This window comes from Hyperoodon ampullatus (assembly GCF_949752795.1).
Source record: "Hyperoodon ampullatus genome assembly, chromosome: 16".
Classification (NCBI taxonomy): Eukaryota; Metazoa; Chordata; class Mammalia; order Artiodactyla; family Ziphiidae; genus Hyperoodon; species Hyperoodon ampullatus.
The window spans coordinates 41,383,059-41,399,789 of record NC_136929.1 but is presented as its reverse complement, the minus strand read 5'-3'; positions in this window follow the sequence as shown (position 1 = coordinate 41,399,789).

The window sequence follows — 16,731 nt, the reverse complement described above, 5'->3', positions numbered from 1 at the left end:
TATTTTGTTTGATATAAGAATTGTTACTCCAGCTTTCTTTTGATTTCCATTTGCATGGAATATCTTTTTCCATCCCCTGACTTTCAATCTGTATCTGTCTCTAGGTCTGAAGTGGGTCTCTTGTAGACAGCATATATATGGGTCTTGTTTTTGTATCCATTCAGCCAATCTGTGTCTTTTGGTGGGATCATTTAGTTCATTTACATTTAAGGTAATTATTGATAGGTATGTTCCTATTCCCATTTCCTTAATTGTTTTGGGATTGTTATTGTAGGTCTTTTCCTTCTGTTGTGTTTCTTGCCTAGAGAAGTTCCTTTAGCATTTGTTGTAAAGCTGGTTTGGTGGTGCTGAACTCTCTCAGCTTTTGCTTGTCTGTAAAGCCTTTAATTTCTCCATCAAATCTGAATGAGATCCTTGCTGTGTAGAGTAATTTTGGTTGAAGGTTTTTCTCCTTCATCACTTTAAATATGTCCTGCCACTCCCTTCTGGCTTGTAGAGTTTCTGCTGAGAAATCAGCTGTTAACCTGATGGGGATTCCCTTGTGTGTTATTTATTGTTTTTCTCTTGCTACTTTTAATATGATTTGTTTGTGTTTAATCTTTGACAGTTTGATTAATATGTGTCTTGGCGTATTTCTCCTTGGATTTATTCTGTATGGGATCTCTGTGTCTCCTGGACTTGATTAACTATTTCCTTTCCCATATTAGGGAAGTTCTCAACTATAATCTCTTCAAATATTTTCTCAGTCTCTTTCTTTTTTTCTTTTTCTTCTGTAACCCCTATAATTCGAATGTTGGTGCATTTAATGTTGTCCCAGAGGTCTCTGAGACTGTCCTCTGTTCTTTTCATTCTTTTTTCTTTATTCTGCTCTGCATCAGTTATTTCCACTATTTTACCTTCCACCTCACTTATCCGTTCTTCTGCCTCAGTTATTCTGCTATTGATCCCATCTAGAGTATTTTTCATTTCATCTATTGTGTTTATAATCGATGCTTGATTCATCTTTAGTTCTTCTAGGTCCTTGTTAACTGTTTCTTGCATTTTGTCTATTCTATTTCCAAGATTTTGGATCATCTTTACTATCATTATTCTGAATTCTTTTTCAGGTAGACTGCCTATTTCCTCTTCATTTCTTAGGTCTGGTGTGTTTTTATCTTTCTCCTTCACCTGCTGTGTGTTTTTCTGTCTTCTCATTTTTCTTATCTTACTGTGTTTGGGTTCTCCTTTTTGCAGGCTGCAGATTCGTAGTTCCCGTTGTTTTTGGTGTCTGTCCCCAGTGGCTCAGGTTGTTTCAGTGGGTTGTGTAGGCTTCCTGGTGGAGGGGACTAGTGCCTGTGTTCTCGTGGATGAGACTCGATCTTGTCTTTCTGGTGGACAGGTCCACGTCTGGTGGTGTGTTTCGGGGTGCCTGTGGCCTTATTATGTTTTTAGGCAGCCTCTCTCCTAATGGGTGGGCTTGTGTTCCTGTCTTGCTAGTTGCTTGGCATAGGGTGACCGGCACTGTAGCCTGCTGGTCATTGAGTGAAGCTGGGTGCTGGTGTTGAGATGGAGATCTTTGGGAGATTTTCGCCACTTGATATTATGTGGAGTTGGGAGGTCTCTTGTGGACCCATGTCCTGAAGTTGGCTGTCCCACTTCAGAGGCACAGCACTGACTCCTGGCTCCAGCACCAAGAGCGTTTCATCTACCTGACTCAGAATAAAAGGGAGAAAAAGTAGAAATAATGTGTTCATAGAAGAAAGAAAGAGAGAAAGAAAGAAAGAAAGAAAGAAAGAAAGAAGGAAAGAAAGGAATGAAGGAGGGAAGAAAGAAAGAAAGGAGGGAGGGAGGGAGAAAGGAAGGAAAGAAAGAAGGAAAGAAAGAAAGAAAGGAAGAAAGGAAGGAAGGATGTAAGGAAGGAGGGAAGAAAGAAAAGCAGAAAGAAGGGAGGGAGGGAGGAAGGAAAGAAAGAAAGAAAGACAGGAGGGAGGGAGGAGGGAAAGAAAGAAAGGAGTGGCGGAGGGAGGGAGGCATGAAGGGAAGGTAGGAAAAAAGAAAGAGAGAAGATAAAGTAAAATAGAATAAAGTCTGATAAAATATAGTAACGTTATTAAAATTAAAAAGTAATTAATTTAAAAAAAACGGACGGATAGAACCCTGGGAGAAATGGTGGAAGCAAATCTATACAGAGAAAATCTGACACAGAAGCATACACATACACTTTCACAAAAAGAGAACAAGTCGAAAAATCGTAAATCTTGCTCTCAATGTCCACCTCCTCAATTTGGGATAATTCGTTGTAAAAAGAGGAAAAGGGGAAAAAGTCTTAAATCTTGCTCTCTAATTCCACCTCCTCAATTTGGGCTAATTCATTGTAAAAAGAGGAAAAGGGGAAAAGGGGAAAAAATCTTAAATCTTGTCCTCAAAGTCCACCTCCTCAATTTGGAATGATTCGTTGTCTATTCATGTATTCCACAGATGCAGGGTACATCAAGTTGATTGTGGAGCTTTAATCCGCTGCTTCTGAGGCTGCACAGAGAGATTTCCCTGTCTCTTCTTCGTTCTCACAGCTCCCGGGTCTCAGCTTTGGATTTGGTCCCGCCTCTGCGTGTGGGTTGCCGGAGGGAATCTGTTCTTCGCTCAGACAGGTCGGGTTTAAAGGAGCCGCTGATTCGGGGGCTCTGGCTCACTCAGGCCAGGGGAGAGGAAGGGGCATGGAGGCGGGGCGAGTCTGCGGCAGCAGAGGCCAGTGTGACATTGCACCAGCCTGAGGCGCTCCTTGCGCTTTCCTGGGGAAGCCATCCCTGGATCCCGGGACCCCGGCAGTGGCAGGCTGCACAGGCTCCCCGTAAGTGGGGCGTGGACAGTGACTTGCGCTCGCACACAGCCTCGTGGTGGCGGCAGCAGCAGCCCCAGCATCCCACGCCCGTCTCCGTGGTGTAATGACTTTTATTTAACTATCTCATTTATTTTTCAAGCTTGCTCAGTCCATTTGACATACTTCTCATATCCCAAATTCCATTTTGTAAAAAATTGTAGTAAGAACACTGAATATAAGATCCACCTCTTAACCAATTTTTATGTACAAAATACAGTATTGTTAACTTTATTTTCAATTGAACTTAGATGCTATGATACATTGTTCTGGGTCTCTCTCTTTTACATATACTCAGTTCTCTTGCTCTTTGTCTCATTTTACTCACTGAAAAAATCCTAACTTTATTTAAAACCATTTTTTTAGACCATATGTCTACACCTAACCAGTGAGTCAGGGCTGGAGAAAAAAAAAAAAAAAAGTCCTTACTGATTTCACTTTAAATTTATGATCACAGAATTAAATGGTCAACTCAACTTTCAATCTGTGTTGAATCAACTGCATTCACTAGCAGGATAATTATACAGAGTTTATACACTTTCTTCTTGAAATTGTTTCTTCACTTCATGGACACAAAAAAATTTCCCAATACACTATTTGCCATTCCCTCTTAGTTTCCAATGTTGTGGTCCCTTCTGTGTCTCTCCTACTTGTAAATGCTGGGATATCTCAAGACTCTTTATACAGTCATTCCCTAGATTTTCCTATCTAGTACATGATCTTAGATTTATTTCTGTATCTAAAATATCATTTCTACTCTTCAGACTCTCATATCTATTAGAAAGATGGATATCTCCACTTCTTTGTCTAATTAATTAAATCCAACTGAACGTTTTGAAGAACATTGTCTTATTTCTTCCCACCCATTAGCTCCTTTCTCACAAGTCACAGTATCAAAAAATGGCTTTACATAATTGTTCAAGTAAGCTCCATCTCTTCCATATGCAGTTACCACTGACTATTTTTTCATCTACACCATAGCCAATGCATTTGAAATTCTGGTTAACTATTTTTAAATTATATCTTGTCAGATTTCTCATCATTTCAAAAATTATTCTTATGTGAAAGCCATTATTATTGTATTCATTCAATCAATTTCTCATTTTTCATTCTTGGCTCCAGCATTCCATTATATATTCTTCAATAAAAGCAAACCTATAAGATCCTTCTCCACTAAAATCCCTTCAGAGTCTTCTCAAAAATATTTAGATAAAAATGCAAAAAACTTATTTGCTTTACAAAGTTCTTCAAGATAACATACCTGACTTCTTCCCCAACATGTGTCCTATTAGTGCTCTTTTGCTCACTCTATTCCAGCTAAAATTGTTACTATGCACTTTTAACAATACATCAAACATTCCCCTGTCCAAAGCTTTAAATTATGCCTAGAATCTTCTTCTTTCCATTATTTTCATAACCTTCTCCTTCAAATTATTCATAAAATTGAAGGTTCTCTCCATAGAGAAGCCTTCCCTAGTTACAATATCCAAATGCCATACTCTACACCAGGTAGAGGCCAGATAGTAAAGTAAATATGTGAAGCTCTAATAGCCATAAGATATCTGTCACAACTACTTAAGATTTGTCATTGCAGCATGAAAACAATCATAGATAATATGAAAATAAATAGGTGTGTCTGTGTTACAATAAAATATTATTTAGAACAATAGGCAGCTAGCTGGTGGATCATAGATAGCTGACATCTGTTCTCTATCTTTGACATGCTTTACTGTTTTTCCTGCATTTATTTACATAGCATTGTATTATATATTCTGTTTTGGTTTCTCGCCTGCTTTTCTATTTAATATAAACCCCTGAGGGAAGGTGATTACTCAGTTTTGTTCATTGTTCTGTCACAATCATGTAAAACAAAACTTAAAACATTATAAAGTTTTAATTAATATTGGCTCAATAAACAAAGGTATACATGAAAGAATCAATGAATACTGAATCCAAATGTAAAGAAAGATTCAGAACCTATTCAATATTTTGGTTATCTTAGAGCAGTACAAATTCATGTCCATTGTCAATCATTATTATTGCCTTGAATCACTCTAGAAATCTTAATAATAAATGTAGCTGCTGGTTTTTAGAAGTTTTTACTTTAATGCACATTTGGGATACTTCTGATACCCCACCTATTGAAATATTTCTTATTTCTTCATTGGTACAGTGATTTCCATATATAAATAATTTTGTCTCTTTAGTTATCCTCTACCATAATAAAAAAATAAAGCCATTTATTGAGGCACTATAAAGCTAAATGATCAATGATCATTGATCAATGACTCAATGATCAAGTTATGCATTTTGGTTAATAATATGCAAATAGCTAATTTTAAAACAATGTGACTAAAAATTAATGTTATATTCTGAGGTAAAATATTCTCCCACTATATTTGATGGGTAACCTCCCATTGTTTTATGTTTTATGTGCCTTCTCAATAAACATCCTTGCTTCTATTTGATACATAGAGTATTTACTAATTTCCCCTAGAGTTTTAGGGCTCTGCCTGTTAGAGGTTATGCTTCTTATGAAACAGTAAAAATATAATTCTAACCATAAAGAGAAGGAAAAATAAAATATCTATTGCTGTGTTTGAGGTATGAGGTTACAGGAAATTTTTAGCAATCTGGGGGTACAATATTTAAAATGGGATAATAAAATGTAGTGAGTCAATGAAATGTAATGACACCATATATTTTGAAGTGAAGGAATATAGCATCTTTAGAAATTATTCATCTAGCATAACTGAAACTTTATATCCATTGAATAACAACTCCCCATATTCCCCACTTCTCAGCCACTGGTAAACACTATTGATTTTCTGCTTCTAAGAGCTATTTTAGATATCTCATGTACATGGAATCATGAAGTATTTTCCATTCTGTGACTGGTTTATTTTACTTAATATAATATCCTTAATGTTTCCATGTTGTCCATGGCAAGATTTCCATGTTCATCCATGTTGTTGCAAATGGCAGGACTTTGTTCTTTTTTAAGGCTCAGTAATATTCCATTTTACATATATACCACATTTTCTTTATCTATTCATCCATCCAAGGGCATTTAGGTTGTTTCCATGTTTTCACTATTGTGAACAAATGTTGCAATGAACATGTATATGCAGATATCTCTTCAAGACTCTGATATCAATTCTTTTGTATATATATATCTCAAAGTGGAAAGAAAATAAATATATACCTGGAGGAAATAAATATAATCAAATAAGTTATAAGAAATTAACAAATGAAGATAAATGCAGGTATTAATGAAATGGGAACCCAAGAAGACAGTAGAGTTAATTAAAAAGACAATGTTTTTGCTAAAAACAAAACCATAAAACAACAAATGTTTAGTATGTAGCAAGAAGAAAAACAAAAGGGATACACCACCAGGAATAAAAAAGTTAATAAGTATATGTGTCACATCTTCTTTATCCATTCATCTGTTGATTAACATTTAGGTTGGTTCCATGTCCTGGGTATTGTAAATAGTGCTGCAATGAACATTGTGGTACATGTCTCATGACTCTTATTTACTATGTGATACATACACATTAATGTTTAAATGCAGAAATTGCTATTCAGGAAATAACCCCATTTACTGGTGGAAGGTCAGGTCTGAGAATTACTTGTTCTTTGTTTTCCTGGATTTTTCATTTTCCACATACAGTTTTGGATATATGAGATTTATAAGAACTTATAAATATTAATTTTAAATTAATTGTTTTAAAAGATTGAAACCACTCTTGTTTTTCTTAATTTATATTCAAAACTTATATTTTTTTCTATTCTCCATAATAAGATACAGGGCATATTACTAAATTGTTTTTTAAATTTATTTTCATTTTTAATTTTTTAACACCTTTATTGAAGTATAATTGCTTTACATTTTTGTGTTAGTTTCTGCTGTATAAAAAAGTGAATCAGCTATACATATACATATATCCCCTCCCTCTTGTGCCTTCCTCTCAACCTCCCTATCCCACCCATCTAGGTGGTCACAAAGCATCCAGCTGATCTCCCTGTGCTATGCAGCTGCTTCTCACTAGCTATCTATTTTACATTTGGTAGTGTATATATGCCAATGTCACTCTTACTTTGTCCCAGCTTACCCTTCTCTCTCCCTATGTCCTTAAGTCCATTCTCTACATCTGTGTCTTTATTCCTGTCCTGCCCTTAGGTTCTTCAGAACTTTTTGTTTTGTTTTTTAGATTCCATATATATGTGTTAGCATATAGTAATACATTCTAATAGAGTACACAACAATATTAAATTATTTTAGCAGTCAATTTTTCAAACTAAACTATATGCAAAGGGTCTAGTAGTTTACAAAAGAATAAAATATTGCAGTTGAACAGGAAAACTGGATCCATGCCTGGTTTATACCACGCAACCATGATACCAGGTTTGGAGACACATCTGCATTATCATAAAATGCAGGACTTCTATTCTTATTTATAGGAAAATATAATTACAAAGAAGTTGTGAAGCCAATAAAAGTTTAAAATTTTAATTTTTGAAATTTTCCAAATATAAGTTTAATTGTATTTATCAAATTTAAATTTAAATGTAATCCTTTATCATTTAAAAAATAATTATGTAATTTCTCCAATTTCAATAAGCCAAAATTTACTATCCTGTATTATCACCACTATAATTTTTAAATTATTTTTGCTCTGAAAACGAATACTGCTAACTATAACACTTCTACTACTACTACTGATTCTATTACTGCTACTACAATATTAACATTAATTTAATCAAACCAGAGGTTGGTTTTGATTTGTATTCAAATGTTGATATTATTATTAGTGTTTTAAAATAATCTTTTTATCTTTCTCTCACATCAGAAACTTACACAAATATAAGCATAATTATATTGATAAAAACATTTTCAATCATAAAAAATAGTTGAATCATTCTACAGTGTGTCTTAAAGAAGAAAAAATTAACTTAAGAATATTGAAATTAAAAGTTCACTGCAGACATTATTAGCTCCATCTCTCAGTCTATAACAAACTGAAAACAAGTAAAAGTTTAGTTGTCCTTAAAATTAAAACATAATGAGAATTTTTATCTACCTCTTTTACTTAAAATTACTTAAGGGAAATATTAAAAGTTTTGATTGGAAATATCACCACAATAAGCAAATTATAATGTTACAGCATAAGTATTCCATAGAGTGAATTAACATCACTATCTAGGGCTATTAGGATCCTGTGAAGTTGCATTAATTTAAGAGCTACTTTTTCCCTTTGCAAAAACATTGGTCATCCATTTCTTTGTCTTCTTGTATTAGTTCTGGGTAATAAATATCTGTTTTACATTTTTTTTAATTTTCCATTTTACTTTCAGAATCTATGTCTTCATCTTTTTTACTTAATTGCTAAGTGGAACTGACTGTTTAATTTTACAAAACATATTTGGGGACACATTCTATTATATAAAATAGTTTTACTCTATATTTACACTAGTTTTACACTCAATATGTTTATGCCAAAGATCAATGTATAATCTTAGATTCTATCTTCTCTGGAAGTTTAAATTGCAGTGGAGAATTCTGTTTTATAATAAGCAGGAAGACACATGAATTTCTTGTCACTAAGTTTTGTTACCAAGACGTCTTAAAAGAGGCTTTTGTACTGACTGTTACTGTCTAAATCAGCTGTTTCATCAATTCTGAAGCTATTTGTAGCCAAAAGTAATGGTTGTCTCAGCTGCTACTTCTTAGAGTTCAAAGCAATATATTAGAAAATCAAAGTAAGAGTGCAATATATAAAAACTACTGAACTTCAGATAGCAATATTGACAAGGCAATTACATCATATAACAATTACTTTTTGATGTTATTAGCAACTGTCAACTTAATTTCATTAAAGGTTATCTCATGGTGTTCAATATAGGATATTAATATAAAGGTAAAAAATAAAGATTTATCATAGAATACAGATTTATTTATTAGAATATGTGAAAGAGATTTTAAAACTTGCTCTCCTATACATGAATGCAATATCCATGACACAAAGTCTGTTAAAAGAAGTAGGTCAAAATTTATTCTAGTCATTTTTTCAGATTTGTGAAAAAAATAGAGTAACTGTCATCCAGAAATAAGGAACTGATTATTGGCTTTCAATATGATTAACAGGTTCCCCAGTTAAAAGCACACTTCCTAAAAAAGATAAGAAGACATATACAAGGGTATCACATAGATGCAAAAATGAGCTTCATTAAGAAGTGATATGGAGGACAGCATTTCAGAAAGATTCTTTGTAAATTCTTACATTTATAAAGTGTTTTAAGATTGCTTAATCACTTACCCAATCCCTAAAATTTAGTTGGGAAGAAGTTTACTTAAGATCATAATTATTTATTGGCCAAAGACATCAAAAGTCATGAAAACTATCTGATATTGATAGTAGAATTTTGTAATATTATTATCTGGTTTAGTTCCAATGAAAACATGTATATCAAAATCTGGTCATGATTATTGAAATTGTTTTCACAAATTTTCAGGGCCAGAATTTCATTGAAGTAAACATTAAATTGTTCAAACTGTACAGATTAGTTAACCAAAGACAAAGATCTTTTTATTTTAATAATTACTGAAGACTGATGGTGAATATGTTGCTTTCATTAACTCATAATTAAATTGTACATACTTTATTTTGTTAGCTATAGTTACAGTAAAAACTACTTTAAAAATTCTGCTAAAAGGATAATTGAGGCTGTTTACCAAGAATACTCAAAACAAAATGAAAATATATGACTATAGGAGATTATTTTTAATGTTATATCCCTTTTAAATATTCTTAAAATATCTTAAAATGCAAAAGGAATATGACCCAACATTCTACCAAAAGGAGAGCATACATTTTAAAATAAGAAAGTTTTAAGAATGCTCTTTAAATTAATATGTACATCAAAATATAAATACAATTTTACTAATAGATGTAGAGCTCTTTACATATATATTAAAAAATATTAAATGTATGATTTTTCATGTGATACTGAAACTAAATAAGAAACATACTAAATAAGAAAATATTATAGAAATAACCATTAAATTCAGTAAAAATGTGACAGTTTGTGATATAATTAGTGGAACAAGAAAAATTATTATATTGTAAAATAATGGAATAGATTTTGGGGGTCAATATAATTAAAATAAAAACAAATGTTATTTTAATTGTTCAGTGTTAAACTAAATATTAATGTTTTGTTGAATAACTATTATCATTTCCAGGATACCTTTAAGCTTTTATAAAAGTTGTAAACATTAATGAACTTTGAACTAACTATGATCCAATAAATCCAGTGAACTTATTTAAGGCATGTAAGTGGATAGCAAAGGCAACAAAAGCTGGTCCTTGTGCCATGTTGAATAAGATGCAAGAAAATATGAATGCAAAACTGTCAACAATCTACGGGTTTCATAGCCTAAAAGTACAAGTTACGCCAAATTTATATTAATATCCTTAAATGACAGTCACTCTCCATTTGCTCTATTGGCATAGAATCGAGGCTTAACTGAGCTTGATCCAGATAACTCCTAAGGCCCAAACACATTTCCTAGACTTTTTTCTGATCACCATTACCACTTGAGTATATTCAGACTACCCTTCAAGAAAGACACAAAAATTATTGCCTCAGTTGCTTGATGCTCAGAAAGTTTGTAATTAAAGACTGTTCCTTCTAGACTTCCTGTTTCTACTCCAACATATAAAAAGTTTCCAAGTCATCAGTCCTGCCTTCACAGCAAGAAAAGTATTAAACAGTTGAAAGCCAATGATTTTTCTTAGATTTATTAGAGAATTAGATCACTGGTTTTAAAGCAAAAATTCTACTGGACAAAATTTAATAGAAAGGAAGATTTTCTTCAGGATAATTAAAATAGGGGAGAGAGATTAAATTCAACTCCACTGACACAATAAGCAGGAAGATCTTTAAGCACTGGGATGAACTAATGGAAAGTACTGCAGGATATTAGGGGAGGGTTTACTCAGTGAGGTCAAAGGCTTGTAATCTGGGAGAAACCTGTCTAAAATTTAGTCAGGCTCAGGGGAACATTAAGGTTGTCTTGGTCACAAAACAAACTATCATGAAAAAAACAAATGAAGGGGAGAAAAGAAAAAAAAATAAAGATCAACTTATCTGAAGCAGAAGCTGATAATTTCAGTAGCCTTCAGTGACACAGTAACTGATGAATTCCTGGAGGCAGACCATCTGTACTAGATGTCTTAGCTAATGCTATAAGAGGTGAAAAGGAAATTAAACGTATACAAATGCAGAGAGAAGAAAGAAAACTCTCTTTGTTCATAGATAACATAATTATCTAGGAAGAAAAGCTCAGTGAATCAATAACAAACTCTGGAATTAATAATTGATTGTTTGGTATATATGTTAATATACCAAAGTCAATTGCTGTCTTCTATACCAACAATGAGCAATTGGAATTTGAATTTTAAAACATAATACCAATTACATTAGCACCAAAATAAAAGAATACTTAGGTATTCAAATTCAACAAAATTTGTACTGAATCTAAATGAGGAAAATAACAAAACTATGATGGAAGAGATCAAATAATATATAAATAAATCAAGAGATATTTTCTTTTTATTAATAGAAAGACTCAATATTGTTGAAATGTCACTCCTCTCTAACTTGATTTGTAGACTCAAAGAAATCCCTGACAAAATCACACAAAGTTATTTTATGGATTTTGACTAATTCTAAAGATTATATGGAAAAGCAAAACATCCAGAAATGCCAACATATTACTGATATGAATGAGAAGAGAAAGTCCTCACTGTATGAAACCAGACTGCAAAATATGTGATAATTAGCAGATTCCTCAAATGCCGAAATCCTCAAAATGAAAAAGTAACAAGTCATACAAAGAAACAAGAAGTGTATTTTAAGGAACAAATTAAATGTCTAGATACTGATTATAAAGAAATGAGGTGTATGAATTGTCAAATAAGAAATTCAAAATTGTCATCAAAAGGATGTTCAATAAATTAAAAGAGAGCACAGATAGACACCTAAGTGAAATCAGGCAAACAATGCATAAGCAAAATTAAAATGTCAACAGAGAAATAGAAAATATGAAGAACCAAGCAGACATTTTGGAACAGAAAAATACAATAACTGAATTGAAAAATTCACTAGAGGAGCTCAACAGGAGACCTGACCAAGTAGAAAAAAGAAACAGCAAATTTATAGGCAGAATTTTTGAAATTGCAGAGGCATTGGTTGAAAAATAAAAAGTGAAGGAAAATGAAAATAGGTTAAGGGACTAATGGGACATCATCAAGAAGAACATACAAATTATGAGAGTCCCAGAAGAAAAAGAAATAAAGGGGTAGATAACCTACTTAAAGATATAATCACCAATAACTTCCCAAATCTAAGAAAAGAAATGGACACACAAATTCATGAAGCCCAAGGAACTCAAACTTGGATAAAGAAACCTACATCAAGACAAATTATAATCAAATTGACAAAAGTCACGGAAAAAGAGAGAATCTTGAAGGCAACAAGAGAAAAGCAACTTGTCATGTACAAGAGAGCATCTATTAGATTCTCAGCAGGTTTATCTGCAGAAACAGGCTAGAAGGGAGTGGGGTGATATATTCAAAGTGCTGAAAGAAAAAAAAAATGCCAGCTAAGAATACTATATCTGGCAAAAGCATCTTCCAATAATGAAGGAGAAATTAAGAATTCCACAAATATGTAAAAGCTGAGAAATTTTATCATCACTAGAAATTAACCTCCAAGAAATGCTAAAATGATTTCTTCAAGTTGAAGACAAAGGACAATAAACAGCAATACAATGCCATACAAAAATATAAAACTCCCAGATAAACATATAAGCAAATATATAATCCTGTATTATTGTAATGTAGGTGTGTAAATCACTTTTAAATCTGGTATAGAATTCTAAAATCAAAAGCATAAAAAGTAATTATAAATCTATGTTTGTGAATGTGAAATATAAAAAGAGGTAATTTATGTCATCAATTACAAAAATGAGGTAAGGCAGAGATGTAAAAAGTAGAACTTTTAATATGTGAATAAAGTTATTATCAACTTAAAATTGTTGCAAATTTAAGACATTTTATGTGATGCAATGGTAACTACAAATAAAACATCTATAGAATACACACAAAGGGAAATTAAAAGGAAATCAAAAGAGGTCACTACAAAAAATAAATTAAATGAATAAAGCAGCAAGGAAAACATGGATAGACAAAAAAGCTTCAAAACATACAGAAAAAAATTTACAAAATTTCAATAATAAGTCCTTTACTATCAGTAATTACTTTGAATGTAAATGATTAAAGGCACCAATTTTAGGACATAGATTGGTTGACTGGATCAAAAAAAAAAAAAAAGGTCCTACTCTATGCTGTCTGTAAGAGAATCATTTTTTCCTATAAGGACACACAGAGGCTAAAAGTAAAAGGGTGGAAAAAGATATTCCATACAAATGGAAATCTCACAAAAGCAATGATAGCCATAATTATACCAGACCAAATAACGTTATGACAAAATCTGGCACATGAGAAAAAGAAAGACATTATATAGAGATAAAAGGGTAAATTCACCAGAAAGATATATCAATTTAAAATATATATGCATGAGTAGAGCTCCCAAATATATGAAGTACATGCTGACAGAACTTAAAGAATAGACAGAAACACAAAAATAGCAGAAGGTTTCAATAATCCAATTTTAGTTATGAGTAGTACAATCAAACAGAAAATCATTAAACAAGGACATGAACAACACTATAGAACAATAGGACCTAATGGACATATACAGAGCACTCCCTCAACAACAGCAGAGTACACATTCTTCTGAAGTACACATGGAACATCTCTAAGATAGACAACATGTTAGGCCACAAAACAAATCTCAGAAACTTAAGAAAATTGAAATCATACAGAATATCTTCTCTGACCACAATGGAAAAAAAAAAAACAAAAAAACCCAAAACACCTAGAAATCAATAGCAGGAAGAAAATGGGAATTTCACAAATATGTGGTATTTAAACATTGCACTCTGAAATAGCCACTGGGTCAAAAGGGGAATCAAAAATAAACTTAGAAAATATCTGGAGACAAGTGAAAAAAAAAACCACAACAAAACATGAAATACTATGAAGGTGGCAATAAGGGGAAAGTTTATGGTGGCAAAACCTTATATTTAAAAAGAAAAAAAGATCTCAAATCAACAACTTAAACTACATCTTAAGTAACTAGAGAAAAGAACAAACTAAACCAACAGATAACAGAAGGAAGGAAATAACAAATATTAGAGAGAGACTGAGAGAGAGAGAGAGAGAAAAATGAAATAGAGAATAGAGAAAAAAATCAAAAAGTTAAAAGCTGTTTTTTTAAAGATTAATAAAACTGGCAGTCTTAGCTACACTAAAGAAAGAGAGAGATGACTCAAAATGCAAAATTCAAATAGAAAAAAGAGACATTACACCAATGTAACAAAAATAAAAATAATTACAAAAGACTGTTATGAACAATTATACATCAAAAACTGGATAACCAAGAAAAAATAGATGAATTCATAGAAACATACAACCTACCAAAACTGAATCATTAATACACAAAATATCTGAATGGAGTTATAAATATTAAGGAGATTGGAATGGTGGTGAAAAACTTCCCAACAAAGAAAAGCCAAGTACCACAAACATTCAAGGAAGAATTAATAAAAGTCCTCCTCAAATTTTTCCTATAAATTATTGTATGAGACTAGCATTATTTGGATACCAAAGACAGATATAAAACTAGCAGATAAGAAAACTAGAGACCTGTATGCCTTATGAACATTGATGCAAAAATTCTCAATGCAAAACACTAGCAAACTGATTTAAACAGGATATTAAAAGTATTGTCAGTACATGATCAAGTAGGATTTATTTACAGAATGCAAGGATGATTCAACATATGTAATATACCACAATAGAAAATGAAGGGCAAAACCCACAAGATCCTCTCAACTGATGCAGAAAAAGCATTTGGCAAAATTCAATGCCCCTTTTTTGATAAAAACATTCAACACACTAAGAATAGAAGGAAAATACTTCAACATACTACAAGCCATATTCTAAAAGCCCACAGCTAATACCATACAGAATGGTGAAAGACAGTAGAATCAGGAACCAGGCAAAAATGCCCACTCTATTTATTGCTATTTAACATAGTACTGGAAGGGAAGTTCTAGACACAGCAATTAGATAAGAAACAGACATAAAATACAACTATTCTGGAAAGAAAGAAATAAAATAATCTGTATTTGCAGATGACATAATCTGATATGCATAAAATCCTAAAGATTCCACCAAAAAAAAAAAAACCTGCTATAACTAATAAACAATTACAACAAATTTGCAGGATAAAAATTAACACAAAAATAATTTGGAATTCTATACTCTAACAATGACCAGTCTGAAAAGAAAATTAAGAATGCAATCCCATTTACTAGAGCATCAAAAGGTTAAAATACTTAGGGATAAGCTTAACCAAGAATGTCAAGGACTTGTACACTGAAAATTATAGCACATTGCTAAAAGAAACCAAATAAAATACAAATAAGCACAAAGACATTCCATGCTCATGGACTGGAAGATTTAAATTCTTAAAATTCCATACTACTTGAAGTGACCTGCAGATTCCATGCAGCCCCTATCAAAATTCTATTGGCATTTTTTTTTTTTTCAGTACATGGGCCTCTCACTGTTGTGGTCTCTCCCGTCGTGGAACACAGGCCCTGGATGCGCAGGCTCAGCGGCCATGGCTCACAGACCTAGCCGTTTCACAGCATGTGGGATCCTCCTGGACTAGGGCACGAACCCGTGTCCCCTGCATCGGCAGGTGGACTCTCAACCACTGCACCACAAGGGAAGCCCCGGAATTTTTTTTAATAGAATAAAACATCCTAAAATTTATATGGAATATCAAGGGACCCTGAATATCCATAACAATCTTGAAAAAGAACAAAGCCGAAGTACTTTCACTTTCTGATTTCAAACATATTACAAAGCAACAATAAGTAACACTATGTTGTAGAGGCATAAAGACAGATATACAGACACACTGAACAGAAGTGACAGCCCAGAAATAAATCCTTGCATATAAGGTCAAACGATTTTTGAAAAGGGTACCAAGACGATTCAATGGGAAGAGGACTGTTCTTCAAAAAATGGTGTTAGAAAAACTAAATATACACATTCAAAATAATAAATTAGAACCCTTACCTCATACCATATACAATATTATCTCAAAGTGGATCAAAGATATAAATGTAAGACCCAAAACTTTAAAACTCCCAGAAAATATATAGGAAAAAACTTTAGGACATTGGATTTGCCAATGATTTCTTTGTTATGACACGAAAGGCAGAGACAACAAAATAAAAAATAAACAAGTGGGACTACATCAAACTTAAAAACTACTTTGTGTCAAAGGAAAGAACTAACAGAGTGGTAAAGTTACCTACAGAATGGGATGAAATAATTGCCAATCATATAGATGTTAAGGGATTAATATCCAAATTATATAAGAGGACTTCCCTGGTGGCACAGTAGTTAAGAATCTGCCCATCAATTCAGGGGCACAGGTTAGATCCCTGGTCCAGGAAGATCACATATGCCATGGAGCAACTACGCCCATGCATCACAACTACTGAGCCTGTGTACTGCAACTACTGAAGCCCGAGTGCCTAGAGTCTGTGCTCTGCAACGAGAAGTCACTGCAATGAGAAGCCAGTGCACCATAACAAAGAATAACCCATGCTCGCCACAACTAGAGAAAGCCCGTGCACAGCAACAAAGACCAAAAAATAGATT